The sequence below is a fragment of the Oryx dammah genome, unplaced genomic scaffold (genome assembly GCF_014754425.2).
Source record: "Oryx dammah isolate SB20612 unplaced genomic scaffold, SCBI_Odam_1.1 HiC_scaffold_13, whole genome shotgun sequence".
NCBI lineage: Eukaryota > Metazoa > Chordata > Mammalia > Artiodactyla > Bovidae > Oryx > Oryx dammah.
The window spans coordinates 56,636,703-56,661,057 of NW_024070197.1; the positions used below are offsets into that span (position 1 = coordinate 56,636,703).

The following is a 24,355-nucleotide window of genomic DNA, read 5'->3' on the forward strand; positions in this document are numbered from 1 at the left end:
CCCATCGGTTCATTCCCCTCCTTCCTCATCTGAAGTAACTATTAAACCAAATGCTGTATTCAAGTTTCCCGTTTAATATTGCTGAGTCATTCATCTTGCTGAGTATCACACTTTCTCCTTTTTTTTGGCTGTATAATATGCCACTTTCCTGTTGATGGTATTGGGAACAGTACTGCTAGGTATTCTTGTGTGTGTCTCCTTTTGTGATATGCTAAAGAATTTCTCTTGGGCTTATCCCTGGGGGTAGAATTAAGCTAAATTCTTTTCCAAAGTATGAGCTAATACTCAATTATTCTGCCCAGTAGCTGGAGCAGTTTTCGGCCTCATCTGGTGTGGACCCGCAAACTCTACGACACTCGTCTCTGTCCCACTTCCTAATCCTGCCCGTCCTTGAGTGAAGTGTGGTCTCTGGTGTGGTTGTGACCCGTCTTCCCTCACCACCTAGGTGCTGAACATCTCTTCACAGGTCCATGGCCACACATGGCCTCCTTCATGAAATACACGTTCAGTTCAGGTCTCATTTTTAATTGAGTTCACTGCCCTCCTCATAATGAGGTGCAGGCCTTCTTTGGTAAACTCTTGGTAAACCTTGGCAGACTTGATACTTTTTTTTTCCCCTAAAGTGATGGAAAAAGAGAGTTACAGAAAAATATCTATTTCTGCTTTATTGACTATGCCAAAACCTTTGACTGTGTGGATCACAATAAACTGTGGGAAATTCTGAGAGAGATAGGAATACCAGACCACCTGACCTGCCTCTTGAGAAATCTGTATACAGGTCAGAAAGCAACAGTTAGAACTGGACATGGAACAACAGACTGGTTCCAAATAGGAAAAGGAGTACGTCAAGGCTGTATATTGTCACCCTGCTTATTTAACTTATATGCAGAGTACATCATGAGAAATGCTGGGCTGGAAGAAATACAAGCTGGAATCAAGATTGCCAGGAGAAATATCGATCACCTCAGATATGCAGATGACACCACCCTTCTGGCAGAAAGGGGAGAGGAACTAAGGAGCCTCTTGATGAAAGTGAAAGTGGAGAGTGAAAAAGTTGGCTTAAAGCTCAATATTCAGAAAACGAAGATCATGGTATCTGGTCCCAGCACTTCATGGGCAATAGATGGGGAAACGGTGGAAACAGTGTCAGACTATTTTTGGGGGCTCCAAAATCACTGCAGATGGTGACTGCAGCCATGAAATCAAAAGACGCTTACTCCTTGGAAGAAAAGTTATGACCAACTTAGATAGCATATTCAAAAGCAGAGACATTACTTTGCCTACTAAGGTCCGTCTAGTCAAGGCTATGGTTTTTCCAGTGGTCATGTATGGATGTGAGAGTTGGACTGTGAAGAAAGCTGAGCACTGAAGAATTGATGCTTTTGAACTGTGGTGTTGGAGAAGACTCTTGAGAATCCCTTGGACTGCAAGGAGAACCAACCAGTCCATTCTGAAGGAGATCAACCCTGGGATTTCTTTGGAAGGACTGATGCTAAAGCTGAAGCTCCAGTACTTTGGCCACCTCATGCGAAGAGTTGACTCATTGGAAAAGACTCTGATGCTGGGAGGGATTGGGGGCAGGAGGAGAAGGGGACGACAGAAGATGAGATGGCTGGATGGCATCACGGACTCGATGGACATGAATCTGAGTGAACTCCGGGAGTTGGTGGTGGACAGGGAGGCCTAGCGTGCTGCGATACATGGGGTCGCAAAGAGTCGGACACGACTGAGCGACTGAACTGAACTGAAGGTGATAAACAACTTGAAGACTAATTTTTCACAGTCAGTGCTTTCTGGGTCTTAAGAACAGGTCCTTTACCCAAGGTCTAAAAGATGCTCCTAATTTAGCAGCGAGGGAAGTGAAGACACACTTAAGTCACACTTAGGAAGCAGCCCAAAGGCTTGGAGTTGGCAGGATGAGGCAGCCGTGGAAGGAGGGTGAAGGATGAACCAAGTGCAGAACAATGGATGGACAAAGTCTTAGCAAACAGGTGAGTTCCCAGATCCTTGCTCCACGGAAGGGACAACTCCCCTGCCCTGCTGAGGAAGGCTGCCCAGCTCCAGTGGAAGACTGATGAACTCTGAAGGGTGTGCAATGGAGAGAGTAGTTTAACCAGTCAAAATGCCAACCAAATATCAGGACTGAACAGATATTTTCATCTATACAAAGTCTCAAAACAAATGATCTCCCATGCAACATTTCTCAGAATGCTGTCCCGAAAACTGCCCCAGAAAACATCCAGAAAGAGGAAGACTTTGAACAAAAAAAAAGACAGGATCCAACACAGGAAAGCAGGGAAGGGAATGGTGAGGGATGACCCTAGGGTAACAGCCCTGCACCAGTAGAAGGAAGCTGGCTCATTCTGGTCCAACAGGAGGCCTTGGAAGGCCTTTAGGTAGGTGAAATCGATGGAATATATGCCGCATCTGAAGGCAGAAAGAGGATATTTAGACAATTCTGCTTCCCCCTATATTCCGTGTCTGTTGTTCCTGTCTCTGTAGTTTCCCCTCAACTAATAATTTTACACAAAAGGCATGTCTTTTCTGCTTGCTGCACTCTAGGTCTATCTATACAAGTGACACTTTTATTAAAAGTGAAGAAAAAATTTTTCAGTCAATTCTCAATCAAGAAAGACAGCAGAAGTGGTAAGAATCACACTGAAATCACTAATATTGGGCTCTACAATCTACTGTACGCAGACGCTCAGGGAATGTTTCACTGAGGATGGTGTCAGTATTCGTATTTCTAACTCACTGTGCTGGCTATTACCATATCGCCTCTGCGGCACCGAGTCCACCCTTCTTGCAGGCTCCATGAAAACCGATCTGAGCCTTCTAAAGGGTGAACTGGCAGGGTGCGAAGCGTGCGAAGTGGAGGGTGCTGGAGAGGCACCGCAGGGGGTGGGCCTGCCGCCTGGCCCTGGCCCCGCAGCTGGGCAGGCTCCTGGGGGTGCGGCTGCCTGTGGCGCCCGGCAGCTTGCCCTGAACTCCTGGAGGCATTCCCCGGCACCACAGGGGACAGATTTCTGGCGCGTTCCAGAGGGCTGACTTCAAGCAAATTCCAGCAGCGTGGCTTCTCTGCCACGTGTTGATCTGTCCTGGCCGATCAAGTCTGCATCTCAGCTGCTCCTTACGTCAGCTATGCTTTGAATTTGCAGAGTTTCCTCTTTGTGGCCAATTTCTCATTACTCTATAATCTCATAGTTAAAGATTTTTTAAACTTTCGTTGCTCAGATTACTATGTGGCTTCTTAATCCTAACTAGATGCAGTCTTGAACATATTTAAAGGCACTAGCTTCAAAATGTGTTCACATCGAGGAGCGCCACCTAGAATTCAAGTGGTTCCAACCAGAGCTGGCTGTGCTTGCCCACGGGCTGCAGGCAGTGTGGGGGAGGGGGGCCGAGCTGATGAGGAAAGAGGTTATGAAGACGCTGATCGGCATGCCCCCTTTCTACTTTTCAGCCATGTGACTGGACTTTGTTTTTTAGATGATTATAGTCATCTCTCGCTATCCTTGAGGGAATGATTCCAGGACCCACAGAGATACCACAATCTGCAGACTCTCAAGTCCCTTTGTCCAGCCCCTCGCACCTGCATCTACAGATTCAACCAACCATGGATCATGTAGAACTGACCTTTGAACAACATGGGTTTGAAGTGCATGTGTTCACTTACGTGTAGATTTTCTTCAATTAACCTGTGTATCAGTAAACCCATGCAATACTGAAAAAAAAAATATCCGCACATATGGACCCATACAGTTCGAACCCACATTGTTCAGGGGTCAACTACTGCCGCGTGTTTTCACAACGAAAAAGAATTGCTTTGAGAGAGTACAGTTTCCTGGGGCTTCTCCAGCGGTTCAGTGGTTAAGAATTTGCCTGTCAAGGCAGGGTACATGGGTTCTATCCCTGGTCAGGGAAGATCTCACAAACTGCGAGGGAACTAAGCCTGTTGTGTACCACAACTACTGAGCCCACACGTCACTTGTCGCATCTAGAGAAAGCCCGTGCATGGCAACAAAGACTCACAAAACAAAGCAAAAAATTGAATAAATAAATAAATATATATATATTTTAAAGGTACAGTTTTATTTCAGCGGCTGGCAGGGTATAGTCACTGGCTAAGTGAAGTGAAGTTGCTCAGTCGTGTCCAACTCTTTGTGACCCCATGGACTGTAGCCCACCAGGCTCTTCCATCCATGGAATTTTCTAGGCAAGGGTACTGGAGTGGGCTGCCGTTCCCTTCTCCAGGGGATCTTCCCAACCCAGGGATTGAACCTGGGTCTCCCACACTGGGGGCAGATGCTTTACCATCTGAGCCACCAGGGAAGTCCAGTGGCTAAGAAGAAAGAAAAAAAAAGACTTCCTTAAATATTGACCATTTCAGACGTCTATAAAATCTGACCCTTTTCAGTGTCGGTGAAAACTGAAACACTGTACTGTTGAAGTCTTTAAATGTCTGAGGGTCAAATCACAAAACTTTATTTTAATTACGGTTTAAATTCAAATCCAAAATTTCCCACCTTCCTGTCCCTCTTATATTATCATGGCCAGGTGACAACTCACAGACCATCCTGCAGGTTCCATTTGTCTGTCAGGAATGTAGTCAAAGTTGGCCGTTAGTTCCTTCCCATGAGATGCTAAGAGTCATTCAGAACTGTTGTGAAACTGTCTTGCTTCACAGCCCATGACCATTTGCAATGACTTCCTTCTTTCATTTCTTAGTCACCATCCTTTCTCACCGATAAACCTTATAAACTTGTCGTATTCCTCTTCCTTTTGTCTTCACTTCCCCACCTCCCAACTCAATCTCCACAGTCTCTGTCCCACTGTCTCACGTTTGTTTCCCCAGTGAGCACCCTCATTTTCCCAATATCTACCAGCACATTTCCTCCACACTGTCCCTTTTTTATCCAGAACTTTCTCACCTTTCACATCGTTTCTATCTCCCTTGCCACATATCGCATATAACTGAAAATTCAATGAGTTGGACTGAGTTAATTTTAAAAAAGAAAAGGCTAAGCCAAAGAGCTAATAACTGACAGTTTTGTTTCTATAGTTAGTCCATATATTTGTTGTTGTTGTGTAGTTGCTAAGTCGTGTCCAACTCTTTTGTGACCCCATGGACTGTAGCCCACCAGGCTCCTCTGTCCATGGGATTTTCTAGGCAAGAATACTGGAATGAGTTGCCATTTCCTTCTCCAGGGGATCCTCCCAGCCCAGGGACTGAACCCAGGTCTCCTGCATTGGTGGGTGGCTTGTTTAGCACTGAGCCACCAGGGAAGTGAATCAACTCTTCTGATTTCTTTCTTTTAATTGAAGTATAGTGGATGCACAATGTTATATAAGCTACAGGTGCACAATAGAGCGACTCACAGTTTTTACAGTCCATTTACAGTTTTTATAAAACACTGGCTATATTCCCTGTGTTGTACAGTATCTCCTTGTAGATTACTTTACAGATAATGGACTGTACCTATATTGCTGCTCTCCCTCTTCTCTCGTTTTCTGTCTCCACCCCAGGTTTAGAATCATACATGAATTCATCGGAAGTCACAATATCCTTGTTTTTATTACCATGTGACATCAATTTACAAACTCTCCCAGAAGCTGCAGTAGTCTTAAAATATCCCCCTGAGAATGTCATAAGACTCTTTACAACACGGAAGAGTGGGAGTATTCTAAGATGGGGCCTCCGGTGCTGAGATACAAACATCCACGCCTGTCACGTTCTTGCCCAGTTTTCTGTTTCCAGGGCAGGCGCTCCCCCCTCACCATCCCTGTTCTCGTTTGTAGAGAGAAGAGGTTAAATGAGGTGACTTGAGAGCTCCCCATCCCTGAACACTCCTGGGCTGAACTGCTGAAACAGACTCAAGAGTTACTGTGGAGACTCTGCTCTGGAGACGCATCTGTCGAGTCCTAGATGACACAGTCCAGCCAACTCAATCTGTTTCCGAGGGTGTATAACACGCCTCCTGTGGGTGACGCGGTGGGAGTTCCCTTTCCCTCCAATTCCCTACTCTCTGGGCAAGCACATATTTTCTGTTCTATTAAACAGAAGTGAGACAAAATCAGCTTTGCTTTCTTTTGACAACCCTGAAAAGAGGTATAATAAGAAAAGAGTCATTGCCTAATAAAGAAACTGGTATTATTCAGTTTTACATCTATGAAAGAGGTCCGTGATAAATAACAGAGCAAAGTCCCCTGCTGGTTATACACTGTCCTCTTCTCACCGGCTTCCGACGGCTGGGAGAGTTCGGTTGGGCCGAGATGTCCTAACGAGCACCCGGATCATCAAGCCTGTTCCTCCTCCTCACCGCAGACACTACTGACACTGGGATTTGAGGTGACTGTGACACAGAAGACATCTAAGTGACTTTCCTTCACCTCAGCTGCAAAGGCTTGTCTCCAAAAAGAGCAAAGAAACCTACTCAGACAGGACTCAGGAGAAAGCAATGCTCAGGGAGTGAGGCTTCACAGGAACTCCAGGGAGGGCGATTCATGGGCATTACTCACACTGTTTCCAATGATTCCCGTCAAACCGGCAGCTCCAAGAGCAGAGGGCAGCAGGCTCAGCAGTGCGTGTGCCCATGGAGGCCCCCCTGATGACGCCTGCACTGCGGGGAGTCTGTCTTACGGACGCCCTCCCTCAAGTCTTCATGAACTCCTAAAAGCCATACCAAAAATGGGCCTTTCGGGCAGAGGAATCTCAGGGCAGCAACACTGGTCAGTACGCTATCATGATGGTGGACTCTGATCATCCTGCGTCTGCCCAAACCCATAACATGCACACCAAGGGTGAACCCTAGTGTCAGCCCTGGACCCTGGGTGGTGATGGGGAAGTGGAGGGTCGTCGTTCGTGACCGAGGTTCCCCTTTGGTCAGGGAGGCTCTGCATGCGTGCCAGTAGGAGGCTATGGAAACTCTCTCTTCCTCTCAGTTTTCCTATGAACTTCACTCTAAAAAGAAAGTCTACTTTTCAAATGATTTTCTTTTAGTCTTTTTCTTTTCCTTTATTTCCTTTAATTTCCTCTATTCATTTCTCTCTGCATCCAAGTCTCTCTTTTTTTTTTTCACCCAGAGAGAGTGTGGTTTTTACTTATTTACCATCAAAACTTTCCCCCTCATATAGATCCTGGCATGACTCATAATTTTAATGGATTTTAAGAGCAGCTCCCCAACCTGCTTCCCAGAATCTTCTGGAGAGCTTTTACAGATAAAGCAGGTCCTAGACCAATGATGTCAGGTCCAAGACAGTGTATATTTTCAAAGTTTCCCAGCTTAGTCTGATGTGTGCCCTCCTGCCTGGAATATTCTGTCTGTCTCCCACTTACCTGATTAGGGGAAGATTTAATTCTTCACTGACTTCAGGTCTCTGCTCCGGTAACAACCACAAAGAGCGGCCCAGGTACTGTGTTATCTAAAATAACACCCCTTTCCCCTCCCTGCTTTATTTCTCTTCCTAGAATTTGCCACTATCAAATAGATGGTGTTTGTCTCACGCCTGCACCTCTGAAAGCAAGGACTCTGGCTCCCTGCTCTACCCCATCAAGCGTCTGAATGGGGATTTGGGAAACATCAGGGACTTGGTAACAGCACACAGCCAGTGGGTTTCAGCGCTGCAGTGATCAGCTACTGTGCTCGTTTGGCTCCAAGACAAAAGCAGCACCAATGTTCAGAAGTGGCATTATCCCCCAGCCACGCAGCTGGATGCTCCCCGACACAGCGCCCGCAGGTTGGTCCACACTGGGGGAAGGCAACGCTCTCGCCGGCATCCGACCCGGGTGTGCTGCAGTCAGCAATTCAAGAACTGAAAGCTCAAATGTTCCGCCACCCAGAGGCCCCCGAGGAAATCATCAGCCTTTGTGCTGAGGCCCAAATGGACAATGGCCGAAGGGGAGGCCTGTCCTCTGTGCATAAGCCTGATTGCCCGGCACTCCATCCTGCCCGCTCCAGTGCCGTCCCCTCACATCTCTGGTGCACCACGCCGAAAACGAGCAGCTACAGAGTGATGGGCAAGTCTGAAGCTTAGGAAAGGGCTCCAGGAAACCAAAGGTTTACTGTTCAGGTGTCAGCCTACCCACCCAGCCCCCAGTAATGAGGCCAAAGCAGAGCCACTCCGTCGTAGAGGATGCCTCACGGTCTCCATCCGCCCCTGACCACCTCCCCACCCCAGAGCCTGCGAGCATTCACAAAACCGCTTTCCATCTTCCTCCTCTTATCACGTCATCTGCTCTGAAGATGAAATACAGTGTTTCATATTTAGATCTGCTCTGAGTAACCACATCCAGTGACATCAATATCTGGAAGAAATATGAAAACACAAAATATCTGCCTTCCAGAGTCGTGTGATTTGAACAAAAGAGAAATCTATCTTAGGGAAGATGATGTCTCCTGAAATAAGAGAATGTGGAAAAGTGTGAAGTACCCCTCAAACAGAGACAGCTCAAGGAAACTGCAGAGTGTGAGTCAGGGTGTGAGTCTGGGGGACAGGGAGGGCTGGACAGTGGGTGTACATGACCGTGCGGGACATTAATTATTCCTGCAGCAATGCGGCAATCACCAGAGGGAAAGGTGTACAGACTACAAAAACCAAACCCATAAAAATGGTGACTGTTTTGCACAGCATACAGCACTGGGCGTGGATTTAAAAACTGGACCTCAACCAGCTGGTGGTCCCCACCCTTGAGAAGCTGACCAGCCCCACTTCTAACCACGGTTTAATGTCAGTGAAATGAAATGGTGCCGGCCATCTCTAGGAGTCTTGAGTTTTAAACTTCCTCATCTGAAACCTCTGGATAAAGTACCCATTACTTTATTCTACAATAAATGCTTTGTCCCAGTCTGCTGAAAGCCTGTTTCTCCCTCCGCTGTCCTTATCATCATAATCGTTTGATTTCCTGCCCAGCTGCTTACCCCTAAAATTTAGGAGACTTGACTAATAAATACAGAAGGAGTAATAGTTACACAGGGATGCTGAAACTAGGGATGGAAAGTTGGTGAGGAACAGAATGTTCACATAACCTCCAAGTCTCACCTTGCAAGTTACATGTTAATTACAAAGAGAAGAGGCCCAAGATTAATCCAGGAGACACCATCTCTAACCATGTGATCAAACCAACACTAACGATGTCGGGACAAGTGGCTATCCCGGGCCCCACACCCAGGAGGACATGCCATCGCCCCTGTGCTGTTCTTGACAAAAACATGTAGAAAAGTGAGGAAAAACTAAAGAGCCTCTTGATGAAAGTCAAAGAGGACAGTGAAAAAGTTGGCTTAAAGCTCAACATTCAGAAAACGAAGATCATGGCATCTGGTCCCATCACTTCATGGCAAATAGATGAGGGAACAGTGGAAACAGTGTCAGACTTTATTTTTCTGGGCTCCAAAATCACTGCAGATGGTGACTGCAACCATGAAATTAAAAGACGCTTACTCCTTGGAAGAAAAGTTATGACCAACCTAGATTCCATATTCAAAAACAGAGACATTACTTTGCCAATAAAGGTCCCTCTAGTCAAGGCTATGGTTTTTCCAGTGGTCACGTATGGATGTGAGAGTTGGACTATAAAGAAGGCTGAGCACCGAAGAACTGATGCTTTTGAACTGTGGTGTTGGAGAAGACTCCTGAGAGTCCCTTGGACTGCAAGGAGATGCAACCAGTCCATCCTAAAGGAGATCAGTCTGGGTATTCATTGGAGGGACTGATGTTGAAGCTGAAGCTCCAATATTTTGGCCACCTGATGTGAAGAGCTGACTCATTTGAAAAGACCCTGATGCTGGGAAAGATTGAGGGCAGGAGGAGAAGGGGACAACAGAGGTTGAGATGGTTGGATGGCGTCACCGACTCGCTAGACATGGGTCTGGGTGGACTCCGGGAGTTGGTGATGGACAGGGAGGCCTGGTGTGCTGTGGTTCATGGGGTCGCAAAGAGTCGGACACGACTGAGAGACTGAACTGAACTAAACTGAACCTCAACTGAATTTTAAGAAATCAAATAGACCCAAGTCGAAAGACCATGCAAGAGAATCTGCACTTCACCTGGAGGGGAAATGGAGAAACCTCTTTACTTGAAATAATTTTAGACTCGCTGCAAACTTTTTTTTTTAAGTTGTAGGGTTCCTGTATACCCTTCATGGAACATATCTACTAACGTTAATAAACTTACATGATCTTAAAAAAAAAAAGATTTTATAAAACAAACTTACAATGTTGTTTGTATCAGTTTTGGGTGTCCAGCAAAGTGATTCAGTTATATATACATATATATTTTTTTCAGTTTCTTTTCCTTTACGGGTTACTGCAAAATACTGAATAGAGTTCTATACTGTGCTATACTGCAGGTCCATATTGTTTATCTATTTTACATGTAGTAGTGGTATACGTTGATCCCAAACTCTTAAATTTATCCCCCCTTCTCTCCCCTTTGGTAACCATAAGTTTGTTTTCTATTTCTGTGGATCTCTTTCTGCTTTGTAAATAAGTTCATTTATATCCTTATCTTTTAGATTCCACATATAAGCCACATCATTTGATCTTTGTCTTCCTCTAACTCACATAATCTTAGTACAATGACCAAAGCTAAGAAATAAAGACTGGCACAATACTAGTAAGTTTATTCAGATTTAAGCAGCTTTCCCCCTAATGTCCTTTCTCTGTTCTGGGACCCAACCCAGGGTTCCAAACTGCACTTAGCTGAGACTCTTCCTCAGTCTTTCTTCACCTTTCGAGACCCGACACTTTGGTGAGCCCTGGTCAATTATTTTGTACAGTGTCCCTGAACTTGAACTGCATTTCTTACGACTAGACTGAGGTTGAGTGTTTCCGGCAGGGACACTACGAGAGCGACACTGTGTCCTTCACATCAGGGAGAACACGATGTCAATGTGTTGTTACTGCTGACCTTAACCGTGGCCACCTGGTTAGGTGATGTTTGTTGGGTTTCTCCACTGTAAGTTACCATTTTCCCCTTTGTAATTAATAAGTACATTAGAGGAACTAATATGAGAACATGCAAATATCTTTTTTCTCCTCAAACTCTTGCCCACTAGTTTTAGTTGCCACTGGTAGCTCTTGCCGGCAACATTAACGCGGTGTTCAACTGATGGTTTCTGATTCTCTTATTCCTTCTTCTACATTTACTAATTGAGCTTCTTCTATAAGAAAGAACTGTTTCTTCTCCCCCATTTATTTATTTATCCATCCTCAGATACATCAGTGTTTCTTTAGTCTATGGATTATAATACAATGTTATTGTTATTCATTTTCTTGCTCAAATTGTTCCAGCTTTGGCCATCAAGACTTCTTTCAGGGCAGCTCTATGTTCCTGCTAAAAGCCTCTATGTTCTTTTGAGCCCCTCCTTACTTGCTGGCACAAATACTCCAGACACACAGTCTATATTTCCTGCCCCAGCGCCTGAATCAACCACATCCCCAAAGACACCGGAGTTTCGAACATTATCTAATTACATTCTAGAAACATCACTCTGGCGGCAGCTTTGGGAGACGGGTGGAGCCTGAGCATAGAGGCAGACAGGCCAGCAGGGAGCCTGGCACAACTCAGCAACAGTGGAAGCTCGAACCCAAGTGGCGGCGACAGCAGCGAGGAGACGGCTTCCAGAGACTTGAGAGGATGAAACAGGCCTTGGCGTTAACTTGACGCTGAAGGGAAAGGGAGGAGGTGGCCTCCCTGAGGAGTCCCCCGGGTCCTCCTGCAGAGCCTGGTAGGACAGCAGCCATCACAGCAGATGAAGGACCACCTGCCGGGGGCAGAGGGAGCGGGCCGGACCGGGCCGGGCTCGGGCTGGCCGTGCGGCCGGCCGTCAGATGGACGCGCTTGGGGCTCAGCCGGAGGAGATGCGGCCGCGGTGGGGAGAGAGCAGGCCGGGGACGCCGCCGGTGCCGCACCACGTCTGGGGACAGGCGGGGGCCAGAAAAGGAGACGGGGGACGGGACGAGAGCGGTCGCGAGCATGATAAACCAAGAGTGACAGACGCAGCAGACAGGTCGAGGAGGACAGGCACTTAACCGTTTTCAGTTAAGTCAGAAAGAGAAATGCCATAAGGTGTCAGTTCTACACAGACTCTGGGGGCTGAGGCAGGGGCCGGGAGCGTGGAGTGGGCGGTGGGGGCTGGCGGACGAGCAGTGGGCACACAGCAAGGCCCTGCGGAACAGCACGGGGAACTCCACTCACCACCCCGGGAGAAACCACGGTGAGAAAGAACGTGTGCATGTGTGTAACTGAATCACTCTGCTGTACGGCAGAAATTAACACAACGTTGTAAATCAACTCTAAAAAAAATTTGTTTTTCACCTGATTTGGCCATTATATTTAGCAGTTTTTAGAAGAACAGTTTTAATGGAGTGAGAAGACACGCGCCTACAGGCAGAGGGGAGCAGGAGGTGAGACCAAGGATGAGATACACACACACTTCCTTCACAGACTGTCGGCACAAGGTCAAGAAAATCGTGCACTTGTTGGAAGAGGATGCAGAGTGTGTTTGCTTTTATCAGATGCATTTATTTAACATTTGTGCATTGCCTATGTTCTGGGTGCTGGGAAGGACTTAAGCATACTTTTATGCTCAGGAAGAGGAGCCAGAAAGGAATGAAAATGATTGCCATTTTTTTTAAGGACAAGGAAGAGGACACACTACAGAACGTCCTAGAAGGAAGAGATGAATATGGAGCAGGAGGAGAGCAGGGGAGAGAGCGCCAGGGGAGACTAGCCTTGAGTGTCAGCCTCTGCCCTCTGAAGACTGCCGTGCAGGTCATCGCACGACATGCAACCAGCACTGAAGACGATCTCCAGGGTTAAAGACTCCACATCCAGATTTCAAAAAGTCAGATTCTCTAGATCACAGCTGACACTACAAACCACAGCCTGTTTTTGTATGCCCTTTCAACTAAAAAAAATTTTTTTAATATATTTTAAAAGATTGTTGTTGAAGCAAGAAACAAAGAATATGTGACCGAGATCGGATACAGACTGGAAAGCCTAAAATATTTCTGACCTTTTAGAGAAAAGTTTGCCAAACCCTGCTCTAAATATTTTCACAATAGCAAACATATAACATTTAAAAATTCAGCCTAACAAAATAGTAATGATATGCAAAACAGTAATAACTTTGAGAAACAACCTGGAAAAGTGACCAGGCAATGGCAATAAATCTAAAGGAAAAAAAGAAAAAATCAGATACATACTGTCAGGGTCTTGATAGGATAATCCAGTCTTCCTGGACAGTAATCTGGTCTCATATAACAAGAACAAATCTGTTCTATCTTCAGATACAGATATCCCTGGGACAAAGTCCTTAAAGTGGGTTTACCCACAGAAAATACAAGAAAAAAAAACAAGAATTTTTTTTTTTCTAACTTGTTTAGTGCCACTATTCAGGAGGGAAAAAAAAGGAACTGAAAATTAAAAGGTCAAAGGGGAATGATGAAGCAAATTATATGGAACAGCAATGATGTCATAACAAATAACTATTAAAAATGATTATGGGCATTACCTTGAGATATTAGAGGGATACAAAATGACTTCAAATGAAAAGATGAATCAGAAATTACATATATATGTGTGTGTATATATACAGAGAAATTGCAACCGTGACAATATATTAGTGCACTGTTCAGAACCGGAACTCTGGGAGACGTAAATAACTGAACTCTGATGTGGTTTCCCATAAAACCTTTTGTATAAAAAAAAAAGATTCTTAAAATGTAAATCCAGTTCTTATATGTTTCAAAGTAAAGCAGTCAATAAAAATTTACCTTTTAAAAGACAAGGTTTGAAAATGCATGTTAAAATTTTAAGACGAGTTCAAAGACAGACCATGACGCAGCAACTTGAGAAGCAGAAAATTCTTCTAGGATGAAACAAGCCTGATTCCTTGTTCTGGTCACACCCTGGCCTTCTAGAAATAAAAGAAAGACATTCATGCCTTAACCTGTCAAACAGTTCCAGATTTTCTACTCAGATAGGATTTTTCAGGTGCTGCTTAAAAGAGGCTCCTCCTGTAACCTTAAGAGCCCATGGAAATGGCCATTTCAAGAGGAAGCCCCTTTGGTTTGGGGGCACTCTTTTTTCTTTCTGGCTGCACCACATGGCTCATGGGACCTTAGTTCCCGACCAGGGATCGAACTCACAGCCCCTGTGTTGGAAGCTCAGAGTCTTAACCACTGGACCACTGGAGAGTTTCTTGGGGGCACTCTCACAAGTCTTCTCTAATTAAAAACTGGCGGATCTGGTTCTTCTTCGCTGCCGCACACAAATGGCACTGAATACCACTGAAATTTCTTATCACAGACGTAGGTTCGTATTTCTCCTCACTTTCTACTCCCTCTTCTCATAGAGTCAGAAGGAAGGTCTGCCTTTTCCAAGGCAAAATGGAACTCCTGATTTAAATTCAAAGGAGAAGTAAGAATTTCTATGGATGTATTTTCATGTCTTTGTATTCTTCCTTTCAAAGCAGTTTAAACCAAAGCATTACACGATGCTTAAAAAACTTTTCTTTTCTTTTTTTTTAAAGATAGTGGGAGTAGGAAAACAAAAACCCACTACGGCCTGAAATACAACCCCACCCCACCCCCGCACTCCGCCACTGCCCTTTCAAGTCCGTTTAATAAATGTGAGACGGCTCATTTTCTGTCTGATGACTTTCACTTCAGCATCTCAAAATGCTCTTTCTGTTTCTGGCGCCTCCTTCATTTATAATCTGTTATAAACTTCTCTAAACAACCTGAAGCCGAAAAAGCCTTCCAAAATGTTGTCACGGGAATGAATGCTTCTCTATTAATTCTCTGGTCATGTTGTGACAAAAGCTCTCTCTGGAGCTACTACTTTTGAAGCAAGAATTTGGTTCCTGCTCCCAGGTTTCTTGGCACCAGAAATGGGACTTTGTTGAGCTTGACTGCGCCATCTAAAGCGGTACAAAATTCAAGACTTTCTTCTGGGTTAAAATCTGTCCTAAGATGGTTTATTCTGCCCCTCTCCCCAAGTCCTCGATACACGTTCAGCTATATAGTAAAACGCCTCGGCCAAAAGCTTCATCTCACTTCCAAGTAAGACGTAGCATCCTGAACTCTCATCCCCTACTTCCTCATCAGCACTTAGACTGCAGGCAACTCGCTTCTCTTACCTACAGACTTCCTAATGGATCTAGTGCCTCTGGCCCTGGAGATAAAAGACGCTTTAAGAGCACCCAGTCCATCTGTCTGTCCTGTTTCTCCTTACTGAATAAGAGAGACACACGGGGCACCGAAGGTACACACCATCCACCACAGAGAAGCCTGTAGGGGGGAGTGATTATCGGGCAGAACGGAAAAAATATTACAAAAGAAGAGAAACTGGGTCCTGAAGGATGAAAAGGAATAAAAAGCAGGAGGTTAAGAGAGGCAGAGATGAGAAACGCATATATTCACAGATATGTGTCACCCTCTGTAGAATTTTCAACAACTGGAAGAGCCTAATTAAAGTGTTTCTAGAGCAATGCTACCTTGAATTGGACACCTCAGAGATAGATCGTAGTCTTCCCCACTCTTCAAAGGCAGCGGGCTCAAAACCTGTTAGCTCTTCCTTCTTCCTTCAGCCTAATTCCCGCATCCAAATAGCAGTCGGTTGATTTCTCCCGTAACGTCTACCGTGGCCACAACTGACACCAGGGCCCGGGTGCTGACCTGAATCAGGCAGCAACTCTGGTCCCCCTGTGGCCTTGGGAACAAACCACCACTGAGCTACCTTCTCATTACTGGTGTAATACTGGTGAACGACTGAGTAAAACTCCAGACGAATTGGCTGGGCACTGGAGAATACCATCCCGATCGGCCGTCCACCCGCACTTCCCACCACTCCAGTCCAGCCCCCAGTCCAGCCCGTGTGGCGTGCTTACCATCGTGAGCACACACCTGAGCCCCTGCACGCACACCTGTGCTAACCTGGACCCTTCTCTTTGCCCCTCTCTTCACCTGCCCCACCCAGCCCTCTACCTCTGACTCATGCCCAAGGCCAGGTTCCACTGTTTCCTCCTTGGCACCTTAAGGGTCAAGTAAGCGGCCCCTCCTCCTTGGAACGCCTGTGGCTGGAAGTATCTGTACCATTAAAACAGCCTCGGTTCTACACTTTGTTCTTTCACACCTGAGCTGTAACCTCTGAGGACGGAGCCTGTACTTGACAGAGTCTTTGAAAGCTGTCCTTCATATGCCAGTAAGTGACAACCAGCGTTGTTCACCGATAAAGAGGACGTGAACCTGGGCTCTCCTGGCTCTTCCCTTTTTCTCACCAAGTCCTACTGCTAATCCCTCTAAAGGGACTCCACCTCCACTGATGAACTCAAGCCCAGGGAACTCTCATCTCCTGTCTGAACCATTCTCAGTTCAGTTCAGTCGCACATTTGTGTCCAAGTCTTTGTGACCCCGTGGACTGCAGCATGCCAGGCTTCCCTGTCCATCACCAACTCCTGACGTTTGCTCAAACTCATGTCCATCAAGTCAGTGATGTGATCCAACCATCTCATCCTCTGTCGTCCCCTTCTCCTCCTGCCTTTAATCTTTCCCAGCATCAGGGTCTTTTCCAATGAGTCAGTTCTTCACGTCAGGTGGCCAAAGTATTGGAGTTTCAGCTTCAGCATCAGTCCTTCCAATGAATTTTCAGGACTGATTTCCTTTAAGATTGACTGGTTTGACCTCCTTGCAGTCCAAGGGACTCTCAAGAGTCTTCCCCAACAGCACAATTTGAAAGCATCAATTCTTTGGCACTCAGCCTTCTTTATGGTTCAATTCTCACATCCATACATGACTACTGAAAAAACCATAGCTTTGACTAGATGGACCTTTGTCGGCAACTAATGCCTCTGCTTTTTAATTTGCTGTTTAGGTTGGTCATAGCTTTTCTTCCAAGGAGTAAGCGTCTTTTAATTTCATGGCTGTACTCACTGTCTGCAGTGATTTTGCAGCCCAAGAAAATAAAGTCTGTCACTGTTTCCATTGTTTCCCCATCTATTTGCCATGAAGTGATGGGACCAGATGTCATGATCTTAGTTTTTTGAATGTTGAGTTTTAAGTCAGCTTTTTCACTCTCCTCTTTCACTTTCATCAAGAGGCTCTTTAGTTCTTCACTTTCTGCCGTAAGGGTGGTATCATCTGTGTATCTGAAATGCATATCTGATTGCGTATTCTCCTGGCAATCTTGATTCCAGCTTGTGCTTCATCCAGCCCAGCATTTTGCATGATGAACCATTCTAGCACCCTCCAAAATGCCTCTCATCAACGCCTGACCTAAACTCTTCTGATAAAATCTAAACTATCTCACAGAGACTAAACAATATTGGAAAAAAATGGTTTGCGGTCCCTTTCCTGTATCTGCCACCTGCCCAGCCAGCTCCCAACATACAGCTCTCTGGGAAGTGTTCCAGTGGGAGCTGGGCCTTGGGGGGAGCAGTGTGCACGCCACTCTGAACTCAGGGCTACGAGGCCCTGCGGCCCCAATCTGGATTCCTGCAGCTCCACCAACTGTGATCATCTCCTCGGGCTGGTGTTCCAATCCAACCTTGAATCGGATCACAGCACTTTGGACCCCTGTGCTCTCCCTGTGGCCCCCAGCTCTGCTCACACCGACTCTCCCTCCTCCACACGCCCTCCAGATCTCAGGTTAGACAGCTCTTCCTCAGAGTGGTGCTCCCCCACCGGGTCCACCCCTCACATCTCTCTGTAATGAGATCTCTTCACCGTCTGCCTCGCCAGCTGAATTCCACGGATCCAGAGCCCCGGAGGCCCAGGGCATGGCAGCATCGTGCATAAATGCAATGCTCAAGAAAAGTTTAATGAATGATCAAGCATGTAGGAAACCTTTGACCAAGGATCTATATTCTCTACTTAAAAACAGCTGTTTCTGTAAATGTAATGAATGGGGGTTACAAACACAGTCGTGAATGATTAGACGAGTCATTTAAGTATACTTTTTAGAGCAGACTTTCAGAAGTAACTCTTCTGAAAATAAAATCAATCTCCTCTTTTCCCATTCTTGAAATTCTGGTACTACCACAATATCATAAAATACCACACAATATCGTGAAAAATTAAGTGAACATCAAAGATAACACTAGTTAGTTTTATGTTTCTTTCCTTTACTGGCCCCCCAGAGGTGGAAAAAATAAGTTGAGTGACTTCAGGCTCCACATGCTCAGTCTCAGTTTTGACAGTTTGTGGGAGATCACGGAATATACAGTCAAATGGCACCCAGTACACGAGTCAGTGGAGCCTGGGAAGGCGTAACGATCCATAAACCGTGAATTGCAAGCTCCTGCCGATCTCCCACTCTCCACCCAGCACCCAGTTGCTGTGGACACCCAGGGTCTCTGATGTAGTTTTTGAATGAATGTCTATCTCTAATTGGTCAACACTAGTTATATAAGGTCCCTTTATAGGGAACTCTGATGAATTAAATACACAGCACATCTCAATGATTTTAGACAATGCTAATTCTTGAACTGGACTTTATCACTGGTGAGCACAAGCTCACAAGCACATGGGTTAAAGGGTGATGACATTTCTAAAGAATGTACTGACTGCTGTGACGGTGATGTCTATTTTCCTAACTCCCCTTCCTATCAACAGGTAAAAAGACCAGGAAGTAAGAAAGCAAAGCCTCTCCTTTGCTTTTGCTCCACTGCAGGAGTGAGAGAAACGAGAGTCCTGGTGTGTCTGCAAGCAGCAGGCCTCATTCCTTTCAGGCAAAGGCAGCTCTGTTCACATGGGCACCAGTGTTAAGGAGGCAGGCAGGAAAATAAACGTAAGGACCAACCAACCAACCACCTGCAGGAGGTCTCTAATCTGCGAGGGTAAGTCTGAACTTCCCACACCAGCTGGAGCACAGGAGGAGGAAAAGCTGGATGGGTGTGGGAAACTCTTCCCAGGACTAACAGATGAAACATTCAAGACAACGATGGCTTCTGCTGGCCTCCAACTCACATCCCTGAAGCAGAAGTGGGCTCTAGCAAGGAGACAGCAGCAGACAGTGATGACTGACTTTGCTTTCTAAGGATTTTCTTGCTCTTCCCAATCCCACCTCCTCACACGGCCAGCCACTCACAGTGAATGGGCTCAAAGTGGTAGGCAAGACGCAGACCAAACTCACACCTTTTAAGGGTTAGGGAGGTTTCTCCAATTCAGGGAACTGACTAATATGAACAATTCAAGTGACAAAGGTCTGAAACTATTTTGAGCTCAATAACACATGACAATTTAGAATTATTCAGAGGCAGAGGTACTTGGTTATTAATGAATGTGAATGTGACTATAAAACTATGTTTTACAATATTTCTACTCATGTTAACACAAAAATTGCAAGTGCCAAATGATCTTTAAAAAGAATCACAAAATACTTATGAGCAAAAATGTACATTTAAAGTTTTATATCCATTAGCACATTAACTGTAAAAAGAAAAACAAAGCACATGGTATTGGTCTATACCCCGTTACAACAGTCTATTTTTAAAAACCAGTCTTCCCCACTTCCATTTGATATGTGCTGCCTCTTAAAGCTTTATTGCCTGAAGGCCAAATCTTTTATCTAACAAAATATTTCCCTGATATCTTATTTTCCCTGAGTATCCTATTTTCCTAAAAACTCTGAAAAGAAGGTAAAAAAAATTACAATTTATTCCCATAGAGAATTGAAAGCAGCAAACATTAGACCATCATTCTACGGTGAAGACATTCTTTGGCAATAAATGCTTAGGGAGACAACTTCAGTCTCTGCTCTTCTGAGCACAGGGGTCAGGAACTCCAGCTGAGCGATGAAGGACATTTAGAAGGACACACCACCTTCACCCTCCACACAGCTGTGGTTGTCAGCTTTACTAGAGCCTGTGATTGCCTTCCTTCTTTGAACCCATCATGTTTTAGGAGGCAGATGACCCATGGGAAGCACTTGGAATTCAAGGTTGCAACCGTAACCTGCCCCTTGTCATGCTCACACCCCTGCATCTCCACCCTTAACCTAGAATTCCAACTTACAAATTATTCATTTATATCATAGCTCGAGCATACAAAATGATAGACTTGTGTTCTTCCAAACGATGATGCCACTCCCCAAAGGACTCAGAAGCAAAACGACTCCTTATTTGTCCTAATTATGTTTTCTTTATGGAATATAAATAGAGTTTAAGCCTCACTTTGATATCATGAGACAGACTGATTAACAGTTTAAACAACAGATAAGGTGGTTTTATAATCTGGATGCTTGGTCTATATTATCCTTGGACAGCAAGGAGATCAAACCGGTCAATCCTAAAGAAAATCAACACTGAATATTCAATGGAAGGACTTGCTGCTGAAGCTGAAGCTCCAATACTTTGGCCACCTGATGCAAAGACCCAACTCACTGGAAAAGATCCTGCTGCTGGGAAAGACTGAAGGCAGACAGAGAAGGGGGGCAGCAGAGGATGAGATGGTTGGATGGCATCACCAACTCGATGGACACGGATCTGAATAAAGTCCAGGAGATTGCGGAGGACAAAGGAGCGTGGCATGCTGCAGTCCATGGGTGGCACAGAGTCAGACACCACTTAGCAACGGAACAACAACCACCAATCTGCAAAGCCAGAATTCCTATGTGGAAAAGCACTTCGCTCAACTCTCTAAATTATATAATAAAAATTACTTTAAGAACACTGAAGAGAACTTGCAGAAGAAAATGCCAACTGGAAGAAGAGGCAGAAGTCAGAGGGCACAGTGAAGACAGGGAGAGCTTCCCAGCTGGCATTCAGTGGAGCTAAGATTAAAGATGCACCTCTGTTATGCTGCTTTTTACTCAAAGTAACAAGCCCTGGGAAAGCTGTACAGTAGGTCTAAACATTCAACACTTCACTTAATGTTAGATCCCTTAGCCCAACAAGAATTTTATTGATCTGTTGCATCATTTGAAACCTTCCGAGAACCTGTCCAGAATTAGAGCATTCACTGCTACTAAGAGTGGCAACCGCTGCCTTGTAAAAATAAACGTGTATCTTTCAGCTGAAATGAGTAATCTATGTTAAACTTAGAGCTCCAACTTACAAGCTCTTGGTTTTCTTAGGAGCCCTGAGAAAATCTTTCTTTGATCTTCTGAAAGAGAACATGCTTCAGTATTGGTTTTGGAAAATCTCACATTAAGAACACGGTTTCATCCAATACTAAAGGAAGAAGAGGAAGAGGAGGGAGAAGAGGGGGAGGAGGGGAGGGGAAGGAGAGGAGGAAGAGGAGAATGGAGATGATCATTTTGAAGCATGTGACTGTAAGCTGTTCAGGGCAGATTTCATCTTTTTAAGCAGTTGTTAGGGATGCCTTACAGTAAACGGATAGAAACAAACAAGGCCAATCACGGCCTAGATCCATTAATAAGATATTCAAGCCCAGTGTATTTTCCATCACCATCAGAGCACAGCCATGAGTAGGTACAGTTGATTTAAAGATTGCTCAGGACTCAGTAAGCATCTCAGAACCTGGAGTTTCCAGCTGAACCCGTGAGGACTAAGAAACCGAACAGCTTACAATCACTATGCAAAACCCTTATGATAATCATTCATGAGCTGCTTTGAGGTAACTAAGAACTCAAGTGCAAGTGAAAGAAAAGAGACTTCAGGACTGAAAGCTTGCTCTGCACACAGCAGACAAAACTAATAGACATCAGTGCTCAGAAATTAAAGGGCGGGTTTCAAGTACCCAAGGAAAGGATGACAACAATTTCTACATTACCATGAAACTTGGACTCCCACAAGGATCATCATATTAGTCTCGTTAAGAAGTTTCATCAGCATCATCTATGAGTCAAATTTTAGATTTAAATGGCAAAACAGGCTCATCAATAATTAGGCCTTGGAACGCATCCAAATTAACAGGATAAAATAAATGCTTGTAACAAAAGAACTCTACAGAGCTAGATTTATGCAGCAGAATATGCAACCAAGTCCTGCATGACAAGGCAAAGGGAAGGCTGTAACATCAATGTGCCACCAAATTTAAAAAAAAAAAAAAAAAATCTTTTTGGCCACATTGCATAGCATGAGGGATCTCAGTTCCCCCATCAGGGATGGAACCTGCACCTGCTGCAGTGGAAGCTCTGAATTGTAACCACTGGACCACCAGGGAAAACTACAGATGGTACAATAAAGCTGTAAGACAGAGACAGACCTCTGCCTCCTCACGACAAAGACACACAGAGCAGAGCGAAAACAGCCCAGAGCCCAATCAATCTCACTTCACAGATGAGAAGACTAGACTAAGGCCCACAGAACTGTCCAAGATGATCCAGGCTGGAGTCTAGGCCCAATGGCTCCACTCCACACCCACTAGACCAGCTTTTTCTCAAAACACAAGTGACAGAAATCGCCATTCTTACTGTTGGCTAACTTATTACAGGGTCCAAATTCTTGGGAATCTTTCTTTCCTTTACTCTCTGGGACTAAAAGCTAAACAAAGTCCTGTTCCAACAGATTCCCTAGAAAAACCAAAATTCCCCAAAGTGGATATGGGACTGGAACCTGTACAGAGCCCTATTACACCACCACAGAACCACACGGCAATTCACTTGCAAATTCTTTCACAGACATCATGCTCCAAGAGCCACAGCTCACGAAAGAGAGGAGGGCGAACTCCACACCAGATCAAGGGAATTGTGCAACTTTGCAATACTCAGGAGAAAAGGAAATTTCCTACAAGCCTCAGGGAACCTTTCCCAGAAGGTCTCATGTTTGCTGAGAAAGGAAAGGGTTGCTGTGGGTCGTCATTATAGCTCTGAATTCAATGTCATCATTCTTAAAGGTCATCAGCTACGTTTAGATTGTTTTTTTGCCAACAAACCGAAAAGAAAATGTCATTCAGGGATCATGAGAAAGTTCTGGGCAGAGGGCATGCCGGGAAAGCAGCATCCCACGGTAAGCTGCGGGGAGTGACGAGCTCTGGGAGTCTCTGCCCATCCTCCCTGGAGCACCTCAATCCTCAGCGGTGTGACAGGTGCCACCCAGCCTTCCTTCAGGTGATCATTAGGAGTCTGTTGCTGAATTTAGGTTTTCTTGGCTTTTTCCTTTTATAATGAAAGTCCTCTGGTGCTAAGACGATCAGGAGGAAAAACAAACGTTAAACCAAAGATAAAGCACAGGAAAAGATTAAAACCAAGTTAGGCTAACAGACTTTTTATATGGAGTAAAAAGTATGCCAAATGATTTGCTTCAATTCCTAGTGCCACAAAGTTGGATTGGTTCCCTTGGCTGATGATACAGAAACAATATATAACATTGTTTCTAAGCCACACAACTTCAGACACCTATAACACTTACTAAAACCAGGCAAACTGGAGACATTAAACAAAACTCAGACCACCAAATTTGCAAACACCCAATGGCAAGCCACTCCAGCATTCTTGCCTAGAAAATCTCATCGACTGAGGAACTTGGTAGGCTGCAGTCCATGGGGTCTCGAAGAGTCCGACACGACTGAGCGACTTCCCTTTCACTTTTCACTTTCATGCATTGGAGAAGGAAACGGCAACCTACTCCAGCGTTCTTGCCTGGAGAATCCCAGGGACGGGGGAGCCTGGTGGGCTGCCATCTGTGGGGTCGCACAGAGTCGGACACGACTGAAGCGACTTAGCAGCAATCCGTACATTAATGACATCACAGGCCTAAGTGTTTACGCTTCAAAAGAGAAAAGTAAGAAACACCAAGTTCTGCTGCTGCTGCTAAGTCGCTTCAGTCGTGTCTGACTGTGTGACCCCATAGACTGCAGCCCACCAGGCTCCCCCGTCCCTGGGATTCTCCAGGCAAGAACACTGGAGTGGGTTGCCATTTCCTTCTCCAATGCATGAAAGTGAAAAGTGAAAGTCAAGTCGCTCAGTCGTGTCTGACTCTAGCGACCCCATGGACTGCAGCCTACCAGGCTCCTCCATCCATGAGATTTTCCAGGCAAAAGTACTGGAATGGGGTGCCATTGCCTTAGAACATACAAATTCATTTTGTTTCACTATAACTCTTTAAAGTTTCACTCAAACAAAATGGAGATATTATAAAAGCACAATATAATCAGCATCAAAAATTAAACAGTTCATTTCTAAATACTAATAAAAATTAGTCATATTACTTTGAAGAAGCCTTGAGACTGATAATTTTAAAAGAACCCCAGGAACAAATCTACAGCTTCAATGACCAAATAAACCTACAGCAGTCAATCAGTCCCTGAAAAAACAGATACTGACCAATTCATATTTACCTATAAAATGTCAAAAATAAGTGCCCTACCTACTGTGCAAGATGGCTGAAAATAAAAATCAAAATAAGACAGTATGTGAAAGTACTCAATAAACAAAGTCAGTAAGAGAGTTT

The 24,355-nt window shown here is 45.0% G+C and overlaps 1 protein-coding gene and 1 long non-coding RNA gene across 2 annotated transcripts in view; one reads left to right on the forward strand and one right to left on the reverse strand.

Moving 5' to 3' along the window:
* The window catches only part of GAN (gigaxonin), a 55,926-nt gene that overhangs the window by 28,999 nt on the left and 2,572 nt on the right, over positions 1-24,355 (reverse strand). The gene's annotated exons all lie outside the window — the stretch shown is intronic.
* LOC120872885 lies at positions 1-24,355 on the forward strand. Its single transcript, XR_005723365.1, has 3 exons — positions 1-85; positions 11,054-11,058; positions 24,345-24,355. It is a non-coding gene; the product is annotated as an uncharacterized LOC120872885 (long non-coding RNA).